Source organism: Syzygium oleosum, unplaced genomic scaffold (genome assembly GCF_021117445.2).
Source record: "Syzygium oleosum isolate NSW1041296 unplaced genomic scaffold, Sole_v2.1 Sole_v2.19, whole genome shotgun sequence".
NCBI lineage: Eukaryota > Viridiplantae > Streptophyta > Magnoliopsida > Myrtales > Myrtaceae > Syzygium > Syzygium oleosum.
Genome location: NW_026607503.1, coordinates 3,939,652 through 3,953,117, shown reverse-complemented (window position 1 = coordinate 3,953,117; position 13,466 = coordinate 3,939,652).

The following is a 13,466-nucleotide window of genomic DNA, read 5'->3' as shown; positions in this document are numbered from 1 at the left end:
CTTCAAATGCTCAGAATCAGTTTCCGGGCACAGAATAAAAAAGAATAATTTCTGAGTAGAATCAGTTCCCAGGCACAGAATCGTTGCCATGCACACTCTAAGGTGCCGCATGAAAACCATTCTAGTTCTGTCCAGAACTGGTTTTTTGTTCCCAGAATCAGTTTTGGACTAGAAACCCGTTTGGTAACGCAATTTCATTTTTCTATTTCCGGGACAAGTTTGCTTCCAAAACTGATTCTGAAATCAGAAATGAGAACCAAAAAAAAGTTGGTTTTTCATTTCTGGAACAAAAGTGAGAACCATTTATGAGGAATTCATTTTCTTCAACACACATATTCATATGGAAGTCACGATCTTTGAAGTGAGAAAAAAAAGCAAAAAATCAAAAATTTCAAAACTTAACAGAATGGTTTAGAATCTGTGGCTACCCACTTTTCTGTGAAATTTAAATTTTTTTAGGTACCGAAAAAAATAAAAAATTTAAAAAATTTCAAAACTTCACAGAATAGTTTAAAATACCTGTGGCCACCCACTTTGAGAGAAATTTAAATTTTTTTATATTCCAAAAAAAATAAAAATAAACAAAAAAGTAAAAATTTCAAAACTTTACAGAATGGCTTAAAATACCTGTGGCCACCCACTTTGAGCGAAATTTTATTTTTTTAGGTGCCGAAAAAAAAAAAAAATTTCAAAACTTCACAAAATGGCTTAGAATACCTGTGGCCATCCACTTTAAGCGAAATTTAAATTTTTTTAGGTGCCGAAAAAAATAAAAAATAAAAAATAAAAAACTTCACATAATTACTTAGAATACCTGTGGCCACCCACTTTGAGTGAAATTTAATTTTTTTTAGGTGTAGAAAAAAAAATAAAAATAAGCAAAAAAGAAAAATTTTCAAAACTTCACAGTGTGGCTTAGAATACATGTGGCCATCCACTTTGAGTGAAATTTAATTTTCTTTAGGAACTAAAAAAAATAAAAATAAAATCAAAAATACCATTTGGGCATCTAAAAAAAATTAAATTTTACTCAAATTGGGTGGCTAGAGGTATTGTAAGTTATTCTGTGAAGTTTTGAAATTTTTGATTTTTGATTTTTTATGTTTTTTTTCACCTAAAAAAATTAAAATTTCACTCAAAGTGGATGGCCACATGTATTCTAAGTCATTCTGTGAAGTTTTGAAATTTTTTATTTTTTGCTTTTATTCACCTCCAAAAATTAAAATTTCACTCAAAGTGGGTGGCCACAGGTATTCTAAGCCATTCTTTAAAGTTTTGAAATTTTTGAGTTTTTGAATTTTTTTGGGCACCTTGAAAAATTTAAATTTCACTCAAAGTGGGTGGCCACATGTATTCTAAACTATTCTATAAAGTTTTGAAATTTTTGATTTTTTTTGGGCACCTAAAAAAATTTAAATTTCACTAAAAGTGGGTGACCATAGGTATTCTAAGCAATTCTGTGAAGTTTTGAAATTTTTTATTTCTTGATTTTTTTTGAAAAAATTCAACAAATTTCCTATTTTCTCGAAATCTAAATTTTTTTTATTTTCTCGACATTTTGATGATTCTTTCTGGAATTTTTCAATTTTTTGGGATTTTCTGAATTTTTTTAAAGATTTTTATGAATTTTTCGGATTTTTTATTATTTTTATTCCATTTCTAAAAAAATGAATTTTTGTTCCTGGAAATAGAATTTTCTGTTGTTTATCAAACGGGTTTTTATTTCAGGAAATAGAAATTTTGTGCTGTTATCAAACGGGTTTCTGTTCTAGAAATAGAAATTTTTTGTCATTATCAAACGGGTTTTTTTTCTCAGAAACTCATCCAGGAATCAGAAATAGAAAAATCTATTTCTGGTTCAGGAACTCATTCCGGAACAGAATGGTTATCATTCGCTACCTAACTCTCCATTATTGTTTAATTTCTTCAAGAAAAACCTACACAGTTTTAACGCGAAAAGTAAATGATAGATAGAGCTAAGAACTTGGGCACTGCATTATCCTCCCAACCTATACTCCACCCTTCTTTTAATTTCTTATGCATTTCAACTTCTACCTTTTTTCAGTATTTCAAATCAACAGAGAAAACTTAAATTAAAATGAAATATAAGCTAACATTCAAACTAACATGTTTTGTATGAAAAAAAGAACTCAAGACTTTTTATCTTAATAATTTAAAGGGTTAATACTATGAAATACCCCAAATTGGTACACCCGTGACAAATTTACTCTGAAATAATTTTTGACCACAAAAAATCCCAAATTGGTACACCTGTGACAAATTTACTCTAAACCAATTTTTTGACCACCAAAAACCCCAAACTGTTACACTTGTGACAAATTTACATTCCGTTAAAATGAATAAATACCGCAAAAAACCACAAATTTGTAAATCCGGTGACAAACGGAAGGGTAAAACCCTAAACTGATATACATGTTAACTACTACATGTCATCCAACTCAGCAATTTCACAATGAAATTTAACGAAAACTAACAAAAGGTAAATTTGTCACAGGCGTATTAGTTTGGGGTTTTTCGTGATACTAACCCTGATGTAAAATCCAAAGATCCAAATTATAATGACTAAGAAATTAATAAGCTAAAATATTAATTCATGTCCGTCGCCACGTGGCCATCACCACGGTAATTAAGGATTCAGATAATTTTGGTCGTGCCGCAGAGGTTTTGCGCAGAGGTTTGCATGGATTGTCGGTCAATCTGAGAATTTGGGCATATCCATTTTCGTGAAAGAGCATAAGTTGCACTCGCTTTCTCCCATGGTAAATGAATATTAATTTTAGTGACCCATAAATATAATTTAATGATCAACGCGATTAGTTAAAACTTTATTTGCAACTTTAATAATACCGACCGACTCATATAAGACAAAAAGGAGAAGGAAAAAAAAGGCTTTTTCTTCAAAGTGATTCTAGTTTTTTGTAACAACTTAATCACAAATGGTGTGACATAATAGCGCAAAATCAAAATATCTAAAAATTTCGGGCTAGGTGCGAAATGGTGGCCGTCATTAAAAGATATAAACTTTACATTGGGAAACAAATACAATTTGTTCGAAAAACACGCATCTTAAATCGCCAATCAAAAATAAATATAGTATCTAAAGAAATCAAGATCGAACGATCATAATAATCTAAGATCTAAAAGTTTGGAAGTAGGTGTAAAAATGGGCTGACGGTTTGGAAGGCGTTTAACTTCTAATTTGTAAAAACAACTATTCAATTCGGAGCCCATGCATTGTAGTAAATCTCTAATTAGAAAATGGGATCGGTCCATTTAGTTTGCCAACGAGTGAAAGCTCTAAATATTTAGTGTGTCGAGTTAGCATTTGGGCTAATTCAAAAAAAAAAACACAAAATTTACCTTGAGTGATAATTCTGATCCAAACTTTTTTTTATCTAATAAAAAATCACTAACTTTAAGTTAAATTCCAAATCTGGCCCTCATGATGTGAAATTTTCAAATTGTTAGGGCCAAACTTGGGATTTAAGTGAAAGTTAGTAATTTTTTATAAGACAAAAAAAAGATTCGAGCCAGAATTGTCACTCAAGGTAAAATTTGCGCTTTTTTTTGGAAATAGGCCATTAGGATTTAGTGGAATATGAAAAGGGAAAGGGAGGTATGTGAATTCATTTAGTTATGATTCCGAGCAATCACAGGCACATATAATAATAGCTTAACTGCGTGAACTAATTTTGTGTTCAGAGTACTAAACTAGAAATAAACCATTTTATCGGAGTGCATTAGTCTCGGAAAGTTAGAGATATTTAATGGCGTGGCGACGGATTGGCACAACACAGTGTTTGTTTTGTGCGGTAATATTTGTTCGTCCCTTGATAGTTAGATCTTCTTCTTCGCACGTCGACAAATGATGTCCTGATCAACGACAACTTCGATCCAAGATTGTTCATGCATCCAAGTTCTCCATCAGTGCCTTACCAGGTATTTCTGCTCGTATCGCTTATGTCCTATCATGATTCTGCTTAGAAGACATCATCTAGCTTCATGCTTTGAATATTTATAACTTTTGAACTAGGTCATTCATACCATTACCACTACTAACCAGTAAATGCAGATAATAAACGCTTTCGCTCTCTCTCTCTCTCTCTCTCTCTCTCTCTCTCTCTCTCTCTCTCTCTCTCTCTATATATATATATATATATATAAATTAAATTGCCTTATGGTAAAGGACAGATCCTTTACCATAAGGCAATTTATAAATTGCCTTTACATTGGTAAAGGCAATTTATTGTTCCAGGCAGTATATATATATATTTTTTTTTTGACTAATAGTCTGTATTTAGTACTAGGCAGTATGACAACCGGTACTATCCCTCAGTAAACACACACTGGGCAAAACGTACCTGTTGGCAAAGTAAGCCTGCGCCAAATATTTGGCATAGCCTTACCCTGTATAGGCATGCATAAGAATAACCAAGGGCGTGAATTCACAGATGCAGGCCAGAATTGGAAAAGGATTATCGCGAGGTAGAGAGAGAGAGAGAGAGAGAGAGAGAGAGAGAGAGAGAGAGAGAGAGAGAGAGAGAGAGAGAGAGAGAGAGAGAGAGAGAGAGAGAGAGGGCAGGAGGAGGTGCATGGTTCTTAATTGAGCAAATTACTTAGAGCAGTAGAATCCTTTGGGTGCATTTTCACATTGCACTGTCATCCTCCATTAGTGAAGAACATACTATCTAACACTCTGTTTCTAGCGCTTCAGGCTCCACGGCTGCAATATTCTTCCCCAAACTCAGGAGAAACCTTAGTTACCTTCTTTCAGGGGTTCTCGATAATGTCAAATTCTTTTCGGATAAAATTAAATGGAGATATGGAAAGGACAAGAGGCTTGCTGTTTGAGATAGTAAACCATTTGTATGTGGCCGCAGGGCAGCCTGATTAAAGGACATTATTTAACTTGTGCATTGTAGATCTTTGTCATGTTTGGCTGCCGTCCTCGGTTGTCTTAAGTTTCTCAGAATGATCATCCGAGTGCAATCCAATGTTTGGGCAGAATACATGACATGCAATTGTATACCCTCTACATGACAACGGCCATGAGAATATATTCCAATCTTTTATGAATTCACCACCTTTGGATGTATGAACCACTAGGATCAGTCATTCCTCACGCATGCTGTACATGCATCCCTCCATGAACCAATACATAATCACCTCCTTTGGGAGTATGACAACACATTAGAACAGGAGACATCCTAACAATACGAGACTGGTATTTCACAAACTTAATCAAGTGTGCCACTTTGGCGGTTACTACCAAATTGAATTATTGAAACTCTCTCATATTAAGGATATAAACTTTATGTCTCGCATATACTATATAGATGTAATTCTAGATTGGAAGACATGGGCAATGTCTCTAAAATTACATACCATGCTAATTATATTGCTCTATACATTGATATATGTTGAATCTTATACATACTATCAATGAAACATGATCTACACGTCCTTATGTCGTCATATACATGTAAGCTTTAATCTGTATCTCTTAAACCATAGAGAAATACAGGAAAATACGAAAATATACCCTAAAAATACGCATATATAGAGTTCCGTATGTATTTTCACATCCTTAAAAGTATCAAACATGTAAAATAAATATACCACAGTGTAGATAATCTTTATACGAGCACGCAGGTACCTTGCACGCTCCAATAGGAGCCCGGACGCGCCCTCAGGCGCCTCTTGAAGGCGCGACGCGTGGACTTCACGCGCCGACGCTTAAGCCGGCCAAAATGGCCGGTCCGACCGGTTTGACCGCTGATCGGTCTGACCGGTTCGGTCAACGGGATCAGGTCCGGGTTGGGTCGTTAGTCAGGTCGGGTCAACGGGTCGGACCCTGGGTCGAGTTTGCGAGACGGGTCAGGTAACCGGATCAACCCGGCTCGCGGCAAACCATAGCGCGTGCATTGCACGCGTTGGGGACGCCTGCGCTTGGCCACACTGTGCCGTCGCGTCTCAGTGACGTCCTGGCATGTGGCGGCGCATGCGGGGGTTCCCGGCGGCCCCAGGAGGCCCACGACCACTCATTTTTCTCGTCTCGCGACGATCTATCCATCTATGTGATTTATTCTAAGATTCAACGAATGAAAAAAATAAAATCACATACGAACAGTACCCGGCCCGTTTCTCGACTATGGTGGCTCTGATACCACATGTTGGCCGGCCCGTATGGCTCGGCCGAGCACCCTAGGATCACCATAGTGAGATATTGACGGTACGGTAAAAGGATGAATAGAATTTGAGCACCTGATTTGGATTCCATCGTCCTGGATGCAGAAATGACGACGAACCAGTGCCGTAGGTCTTCTCCCCTGTCACCCCCGAAGTCCCGGCGCTATGAGATCGCCTCAGCTGGCTCACGGAAACCTTAGGTGAGTTTTGAGAGCGTTTGAGAGAGATTGGAGAGTTGGATGCAGAGGAGGGACCTCCAGCGCTATTTATAGAGTTTCCAGCCAGGCCCTCTCATAACGGGCTGGGCCGAACTCGGCCCACACAAGCCGGACCCATATCCGACAAATTAAGAAACCTTATATCCAACCTTATTCGACCAAACCCGTAAGCGGGTAATAACAATCTCAATTAATGTAACCCACATTAGGAAAACGTTACATTCTCCCACTTGGGCTATATTAATTGAAATCGTACCTTATGTGCACCTTTATTTGGTCTATGGATAATTCTTAATAGTCGATCCGATCCCATAAAGTTTCAAACACCGAATCATGGCGTTAACTGCATATAATCACGCAGAGCCTTTCATGGTCACAAGTGCCTTAGACTTTACTGATATGGATTCAATATGGTTGTGTGGCAAACGGATGACACCTCATAAGAAGTTTCACCTTATGTGTCATCCCCTTTGTTAGTCCACATTCTCTTTCCTTAAGTGTCATAAAAACCTGATGTGTCACTAGAGAATATCTTTATGGTTCCAATGAACCTACATATATTTTATCCTTATTGTTAACATTACTTTATGTGTAATAAGACATATCCTTAAGCCCAATAACTGAATGCCCATAGTCTTTACTCAAGGTTTACACAGTACCTTAAGATTTTCACCTTGTATGTGTATTTAACATGACAACAATGCATTCAGAAACACCTTATTGAATGCAAATGAGTTGATACACATCCAAAATATTACTAAATGTAACAGAAACACAGATGTAAACTTTATTAGAGCAAAGACAAAAGCAGCTCCCACTAAACAACAACATCCCATGATACTCCTAAGCCCATGTTAACGACATGTCGTTCACATATACAAGGGCGAAGGCCTTTAGTTAGTCGATCTGCTACCATATCATCTGTGGAAATATGCTCTACTGTAATGTCACAATCCCTAACTTTTTCCTTTATGGTTAAGTACTTGACCTCCATATGCTTAGACCCCATGAGACTTCTGTTGTTGTTAACAAACAACACTGCAGAGTTATTGTCACAATACAACTGTATGTGCCTATCCACAAAATCAAAAACGGTCAACTCCCTAATGAGGTTTCGGAGCCAAATTGCCTGAGTAGTGGCCGAAAAGCATGCTACAAACTCTGCTTGCATGGTAGAGGATGTCATTGATTTCTGTTTCTCACTTTTCCATGATACTGCACCTCATACTAACTTAAAGACGTAATCCGTTGTCGACTTCTTTTCATCCTGACAGCTAGCAAAGTCTGAATCCGAATACCCTACCAATTGTAGGTCCTGAACATGTCTATAGATCAGCATATAGTCTTTTGTCCTCTTTAAGTACCTCAAAACTTTCTTGGCAGCAACCCAGTGATCGTGTCCTAGATTTGATGGATATCTGCTTAGAAGTCGTGTTGCAAAAGCAATGTCTGGTCTAGTACAAACTTGAGCATACATGATACTTCCAAGTGCACTAGCATAAGGTACATCCTTCATTTGGGTTTTCTCAACATCTGTATGAGGACACTGTGACAGACTCAGTTTATCACCCTTTACGACAAAAGCAATTCCTGGCCTGCAGTGCTGCATACTGAATCTTTTTAGAATACGATTAACATATGTCCTCTGAGACAAACCCAATACTCGGCAAGAACGATCCCTATGGATCTCAATGCTTAGGATAAAAGACGCCTCATCAAGGTCCTTCATGTCAAAATTCTTCGACAACATTCGCTTTGTCTCATGTAGTAAACCAATATCACTACTCGCAAGCAAGATATCGTCTACATAGAGTATGAGAAAAATAAATTTCCTCCCTCTGACCTTGCTGTATATATACTGATCCAACTTATTTTCAATAAAACCGAATGAAGTGACAACACTATGAAACTTCAAGTACCATTGTCTAGAAGCTTGCTTGAGGCCATAAATAGACTTTTTCAGTCTACACACAAGCTCACATGAATCATCAGTTGTAAAACCTTCGGGTTGCACCATATAGACTTCTTCATCAAGGTCTCCATTTAAAAAGGCAGTCTTTACATCTATTTGGTGTAACTCCATGTCAAAATAAGCTACTAATGCCATGATCACTCTAAAAGAATCTTTAGAAGAGACTGGAAAAAAAGTTGCCTCATAATCTACTCCTTCTTTCTGAGTGAAGCCTTTGGCTATCAGCCTGGCTTTGAACTTCTCAACCTTTCCTTTGGAGTCCCTTTTGGTTTTGTATACCCATTTGCAGTCAAGAGACTTGTAACTTTTAGGCAATTCAACAAGCTCCTAAACATCATTATATTTCATAGACTGTATCTCGTCTTTCATTGCATACACCCACATATCTGATTGAGGACAAGAAATAGCATCTGAATGAGTTACTGGATCAACCACGTAGCCTATATCGTAGTCATGCTCTCCCAGATAGACCATATAATTCAATGGTATAGCCGATCGTCTCTACCTGATAGATCTCCTGAGTGGAGCTACTACTTCCTCATTCTGCACCTGAAGGGCTTAAAGTACTTCATTAGGAGCTGCCTAAATGGTAAGATCCTGAACCTCGATAGCCTCAGTCTGTGGTGTAGGACGCTCCATAATTATCTGTACAGGTAGAGAAATCGACACTGTAATACCTACCATATTATTATCCTCAATGGTCTGTGAGCAACTATCCTTCTCGGCTACATCAAATTTCAGAAACTTCGCTGTCTGTGATTCGACAATTCTTGTGCCTCCATGGGGACTGTAAAATCGATATCCCTTCGAATGATCTGGGTATGATACAAAGAAATACCGAGTGGTCCTGGATTCCAACTTGTTCAATGTTGGATTATATAACCTTACTTTGGAAAGACACCCCCAAACTTTAAGATGATTTAGGTTAGGTTTACGTCCAGTTCATAATTCAAAAGGAGTCGTTGGAACAGCCTTGGTAGGAACACGATTTAGAATGTAGAGAGCTATTCTCAAAGCTTCACCCCACAAAAAATCAGGTAAGTTCGTCCTACTAATCATACTCCTCATCATGTTCATAAGAGTGCGATTCCGCCTTTTGACCATACCGTTTTGTTAAGGACTCCCGAGCATAGTAAATTGAGCCACTATCCCAGAATCGTCCAAGTATTTGGCAAATGACCCTTTCAGCTGTCCAGCATCGCCATGCCTGCCATAATACTCACCACCTCGGTCAGATCTGACAACCTTTATGACTTTTTCCAGCTGTTTCTCGACTTCAGTCCGAAAAATCTTGAACTTGTCAAGAGACTCAGACTTCTCCTTAATCAAGAACAGATAACCATATTGGGAATAGTCGTCTGTAAATGTGATGAAATAGAAATTTCTACACAATGTTGCCGTATAGGGTCCACTGATGTCAGTGTGAATGACCTCCAATAGGTCAGAACTACGGACTACGGTTTTCTTCTTTATCTTGGTCATCTTACCCCTACAACAGTCTACGCAAGTATCTAGGTCACTTTCAAGAGTAGGCAGGATGTTTGTCTTTATCAGCCTTTCCACTCTTTCCTTAGAAATGTGATCAAGTCGTTTATGCCACAATGCATAAGACTGTTCCTTAGGTAGAGGTCTTTTGGAAACAATCCTTTCAGCTGTATAAGCGACGTATATATCATTGGGAGATAAACACAATCTGTATAATCCATTCGATATATTGCAGCACCCAACCTTATTTGAATTAAAGAACATAGAAACCATATTGTTCTTTATTTCAAAAGAGTAGCCACAAACATTCAAACTTGATATGGAAACTAAGTTCTGTCTGAAGAAAGGTACATAAAAGGTGTTTCTTAACATCATATTAAAATCGGAATCCAAAATTAATATGACATCTCCCACGAACTCGACGTCGACTCTCTTGTTATTTCCTATAGTGAGCTTTGATTCATCCTAATTTGGCTTCCTTCTGTTTGTGAATCCCTGTATGGTATACGCAACATGATTAGTTGCACCGCTATCTAGCCATCAGGAACCGGATGGGACTTCTGATAGATTGGATTTACAAGCAAGTGCCAAAGAATCAATACCTGAACGCTCACGTTTAGACAACCAAGCTTTGTATTTGTTGCAATCCTTCTTCATGTGACCCTTCCTCCTACAAAAGTAGCAGTGAACACCATTCTTCTTCAAGGGTGTTTTCTCAAGACCTTGATGGTCCAAATGACCGGTGGTTTCAGGAGTTCCTGTCTAAGTACGATTCTTGAACTTACTACTCTTCCTACTACTGGTACTAGAGGCATAGAAAGCAAGATTCCCTTTATCTTTCTTCAGTTTCTCTTCCTCTGCCACCACCCTAACTATCAGGTCATTGATCGACCACTTTTCATCTTGGGAATTATAGTTGGTCTTTATAATTCCATACTCAATAGGAAGGGTGTTCAGGGCTTGATGCACAATGTAAGCATCAAAAAGGATAATCTCATGAACATTTAGTTTCGTCTGTAGGTCTACTATTCTAAGGACGTAATCCCTAACCCCACTCGAACCATCATACCTCATATTACTGAGTGTATGAATGTATGTCCCAGCCTCGACATTAGACGAGTTACGGTTCCTTGCTTGCAAGGTTTTCATCATTTCTTTAGCAGTGCAGTCAGCTGGTAAACTACTCTTCCAGTGGTCCTTAATGGATCGCTTCATCAGTAACAACCAAATCCTATTGCTCTTTTCCCAGTCAGCACTCAGTGCCTTTTCTATATCGGTACTATCAGTAGTGACATCTGCTGGCTTATCCTTAGTAAGAGCAATATGAATATCTGCCAGCTCCATACCAAACAGAAAAATCATCTTTCCATTTCTTAAAGTTTGAACCAGTAAGAACCTCAATACTTATGGAGTTGTCGTTCAGGGAGAAGGTGACTGTTAAAAACAAGCAATGTCTATAATCAGCATCATGTAAGTACTTTCCTGAGAGTTACACACATCATCATATAATCACCTTTGGGCAGAATACATGACATGCAATTGTATACCCTCTACATGACAACGGCCATGAGAATATATTCCAATCTTTTATGAATTCATCACCTTTGGGTGTATGAACCACTAGGATCAGTCATTCCTCACGCATGCTGTACATGCATCCCTCCATGAACCAATACATAATCACCTCCTTTGGGAGTATGACAACATATTAGAACATGAGACATCCTAATAATACGAGACTGGTATTTCTCAAACTCAATCAAGTGTGTCACTTTGGCGGTCACTACCAAATTGAATCATTGAAACTCTCTCATACTAAGGATATAAATTTTATGTCTCGCATATACTATATAGATGTAATTCTAGACTGGAAAACATGGGCAATGTCTCTAAAATTACATATCATGCTAATTACATTGCTCTATACATTGATATATGTTGAACCTTATACATACTATCAATGAAACATGATCTACACGTCCTGATGTCATCATATACATGTAAGCTTTAATCTGTATCTTTTAAACCATAGAGAAATACAGGAAAATACGAAAATATACCCTAAAAATATATATAGGGTTCCGTATATATTTTCACATCCTTAAAAGTATCAACCATGTAAAATAAATATATCACAGTGTAGAGAATCTTTATACGAGCATGCCGGTACCTTGCACGCTCCAATCAGAGCCCGAACGCGCCCTCAAGCTCCTCGAGAAGGCGCGGCGCCGCGCGTGGGCTTTCCACGCCGACGTTTAAGCCGGCCAAAATGGCCGGTCCGACCGGTCAGACCGGTTCGGTCAATGGGGTCAGGTCTGGGTCGGGTCAATCCCCAGGTCGGGTCCTTAGTCAGGTCGGGTCAACGGGTCGGACCCTGGGTCGAGTTTGTGAGACGGGTCGAGTAACCGGATCGACCCGGCTCGCGGCAAACCCTAGGCAAGCGTTGTGCCGCCGCGTCTCAGCGACACCCCGGCGAGTGGCGGCACGTGCGGGGGTTCCCGGCGGCCCACGACCACTCATTTTTCTCGTCTCGCGACGATCCATCCATCTATGTGATTTATTTTAAGATTCAACGGATGAAAAAAATAAAATACATACGAACAGTACCCGGCCTGTTTCTCGACTATGGTGGCTCTGATACCACATGTTGGCTGGCTCGTATGGCTCGGCCGAGTGCCCTAGGATCACCATAGTGAGATATTGACGGTACGGTAAAAGGATGAATAGAATTTGAGCATCTGATTTGGATTCCATAGTCCTGGATGCGGAAATGACGACGAATCGGTGTCGTAGGTCTTCTCCCCTGTCACCCCCGAAGTCCCGGCGTTATGAGACCGCCTCAGCTGGCTCACGAAAGCCTTAGGTGAGTTTTGAGAGCGTTTGAGAGAGATTGGTGAGTTGGGAGCAGAGGAGGGACCCCCAGCGCTATTTATAGAGTTTCCAGCCAGGCCCTCTCATAACGGGCCGGGCCGAACTCGGCCCACACAAGCAGGGCCCATATCCGACCAATTAAAAAACTTTATTTCCAACATTATTAGACCAAATCCGTAAGCGGGTAATAACAATCTCAATTAATGTAACCCATATTAGAAAAACGTTACAGGCGTCGGAGGTGAGGCCGGGGTAGGAGATGGGGCCGATGTCGTGGCCGAGGTCGGGGTCTAAAGGCGGGGCTGGGGTTGGAGCCAGGGCCGGGGGGGTCGAGGCCCGGGTCGGGAGAAAGGGAGGGGGGTAAAAAAAGAAAGGGCCGACGCTTCTGGGCAATCATCTTCATCGGGTTGGTCTATTTTTTGGTGTTCATCGGCACCATGTGTCTCATCTCTGTCCTGCAGGCGAGTCCCCAGTTGAATTTCGGGGATTGGAAGATTCATGGAGATGGAGCAGGAGCTGGAGACGGGGCTGGGGTAAGAGCCGGGGCCGGGGGAAAGGGAGGGTGACGAAAGAGCTTGAGCTTTTCGAGGATTGGAAGGTTGTCGGAGGTGATTGAGAGAGTTGCTTCTCAAGCGTAATTAGGATTTCAGCGTTTTTTTTTTTTTGGTGTGTTTTAAGAAGTGGATTTTCCACTTAAGTGGTTGTTTTAG